We start from the raw sequence: 3,066 nt of genomic DNA, 5'->3' as shown, positions 1-3,066 counted from the left end.
TTCAATTTCACAATTCTAACCTTATTACATCTAATTCCTACGAATTTTCTTCAATTATAACCCATATCTCATTCATCCAGAAATTTACAATTTGCAACATTCATCATCCAAATTAGAGTCGATTCAATGGCTTATTACTACCCATTACATGTTAACCCATAATACCCATTAAACGACGATAAACCCCCCTTACCTGAGTTAATCCGTCAAATCCTTCTTTGACCTTCAACAATCGTGAATCCTCCTCTTGAGCCCTAGCCTCTTCTTCTCCCTTTCTCAGTTTCTTCTCTTTTTTCCCAATTGTTACGTGTTCTCTGTTTTCACGTGTAAAACCCTTTTTACTAAATGGGACTCTTTACTGATTCCAACTTTTTATTCCAATAATAATAATCCAATAATATTCCAATTATTTAATTAAATTAATAAATATACTAATAATAATATATATGAATGGTTTATCTTTTATTTTGAAAAAATAATACCCTCTCATTCATATTATCATCATAATATACTATTAAACTTAATTTAAATAATTATCATATTTTATCGGGGTGTTACACTTCCAACCTGGGTTATAGGTGTTTGAGTAAGGGTTTCCTTGAGCATAGTTCACCTGGTCTGTGGAGGTTCCTGTCAAGAGTTGACATTCTGGGGCAGCATGCCCTAGAACCCCACATATCTCACAGTTTGGTGCTACGGAAGCCACAGTGGTTGCGGGTGTTATGGTCAAGTTGTCTATCTTTTGAGTAAGAGCGTCTACCTTGGCGTTGACATGATCAAGACTGCTTAATTCGTACATACCACCTTTTGTTGGAGGTTTCTCTACGTAGATTCTTTCGCTTCCCCACTGGTAATGATTCTGGGCCATACTTTTGATATGATGATATGCCTCATTGTATGGTTTATCCATCAGTGTGCCACCTGCGGCGACGTCTATTGTCAATCTTGTGTTGTACAAGAGACCATTGTAAAAGGTATGGATGATCAACCATTCTTCTAGACCTTGATGTTGACAGAGCCTCATCATGTCTTTGTATCTCTCCCAAGCTTCAAAAAGTGATTCATTATCTTTTTGTTTAAACCCGTTTATTTGGGCTCTTAGCATAGTCGTCTTACTAGGTGGAATATCGTGATAAGAAAACTTTCTTCAACTCGTTCCACGTAGTGACAGGGTTGGATGGTAGAGACTGGAGCCAAGCTCTAGCTCTATCTCTTAATGAGAATGGCAAAAGACGTAGTCTTATAGCTTCAGGGATAACACCATTTGCTTTCACTATGTCTACGTATTACAAAAACACTGACAAATGTAGGTTTGGGTCCTCCGTGGGACTTCCTGGAAATTGGTTTTGTTGTACGGCTGACAACAACGAAGGTTTTAGCTCGAAATTATTGGCCTCGATGGCAGGGGCAGCGATGTTGTTATGTGGTTCATCCTGCGAAGGGATTGCATAGTACTTAAGAGGACGGTTCTGCAGTCCTTCAGCCATCTCTGGTTGAATAACTGGTTCAGCAATAGGGATATTAGGATCGGGAAGATTTAGCTTGATACGATGTTCTCGTATCAAGTCTCGTATCAGGCGTTCTAATCTTAGATAACGCTCAGGTTCGTCGAACGGTAGCTTTAATTTCTCTCCTAGAGAGCGAGTACTTGGCATACACTCGACAAATTAGAAAGGGAAATAGAATTGTTTGCCTTAGTCTATACTAGGCAACACTGGAGTTACGATATCGACTGAATTAGTCCTCGACAATGGCGCCAAAAACTTGATCGCGACTTAGTAAGTCTATGGGAATCGTGACTGCAAGTGCATAGTCGTATCGCGTAGTTTTAAATATTATCAGACCCATAAGGACTAATAATCGAACGTATCATTATCTAATGTTACTATGTAAATTTAAGGCTGATGATCGTTCTAAGATTGGAGGGATGAAGAGAAATAACTATAACATAAATAGAAGATTAATAAAGATATTTGATAAAGGGATATCGGTATGCAACGCATCAAACTTCAGGGATTCAATAGATAGTTGGTGTAATCTTATTGTTCAAAATATTCTTCAGTAGAAATTATTTATAAAAAGGACTTAGTCTCACACTCTCGTTTTATTGACTCTGACCATACTCTTAAACCATAATGCTTGGCTCTCGCGGTCTCATTTTGAATTTAAAATTAATTTTTGAATATGAATAAAGTATAATTAATCCTAAAGTTCTCTCGTCGTGTTTAGGATTAATGCCTAGTTTCAACTATCTGGTTAAAATCTCAAACTCTCGTTCTTGTTGACCGTAACCTTTGTTTGTTTTGTACTCTCATACGAAAAATAGTTTTGAATAAAACAAAAAACTAAAATCGGAAAAGTAAGTTTTATAAAAGCCAACAACAATTATTTACGAATCCCTTCGTTTTGACAGTCTTTACATACCGATACCTAAAGGTTTAGCCGGACATGGATCCGGTAACAGACATGGTATTCATAAAATCAAACATACACCAAGGCATACATAAATAAAATGGAAATTAAAAAAAAACTGGAATATAAATTGAGAACTTGAACAGAATCCTGATTCTTCAAATTAAATAATGCCGGCAAGCTTTGGCAATTGCGTACAATGTTACAATCGAATTCAAATACGTAAACAATAAGTTGCAATAGTCCCTGATGTGGAGAATCTATTGCTTTTACAAAGTAAGAAAACTGCCTAAGAAAACTAACCAAAAAGAATATTACTAAAATAACCCGTCTGCAAAGGAGAAACGACTCCCCTTTATATATTTTCCACTTCCCTAGATTGTAGTGAAAAGGTGAGTGGAATCGAGGCTAAAATTGTGGAGAGAAAGTATGGAAGACCGGGTTGTGGCGGTTGTCACAACCCTAGTTTGATCTCTGTGGCGAGCTCCACCTTTTGAGGGATGGGCACCACCACTTCCTTGCTTTGTGGCGGGCGCCAACACTCCCTTTAGGTCATGTGGCGGGCGCCACACATCCAAGTGATGGGCGCCACATGCCCATTTGGTGTGGTGGGGCCCATACTCTCTATTTTTCTCCATTTTCTTCTCTTTTTCT

General features: G+C 37.8%; 1 non-coding gene across 1 annotated transcript; it reads left to right on the top strand.

Annotated features, from left to right (window-relative positions):
• The first annotated feature begins 998 nt into the window (after positions 1-998).
• Positions 999-1,105, top strand: LOC127124558 (small nucleolar RNA R71). Its single transcript, XR_007804036.1, has one exon. It is a non-coding gene; the product is annotated as a small nucleolar RNA R71 (small nucleolar RNA).
• Positions 1,106-3,066: the final 1,961 nt, after the last annotated feature.

Source organism: Lathyrus oleraceus, chromosome 2 (genome assembly GCF_024323335.1).
Source record: "Lathyrus oleraceus cultivar Zhongwan6 chromosome 2, CAAS_Psat_ZW6_1.0, whole genome shotgun sequence".
NCBI lineage: Eukaryota > Viridiplantae > Streptophyta > Magnoliopsida > Fabales > Fabaceae > Lathyrus > Lathyrus oleraceus.
The sequence above is the reverse complement of the archived record's forward strand: the minus strand, read 5'-3'. Positions and strand labels throughout refer to the sequence as shown.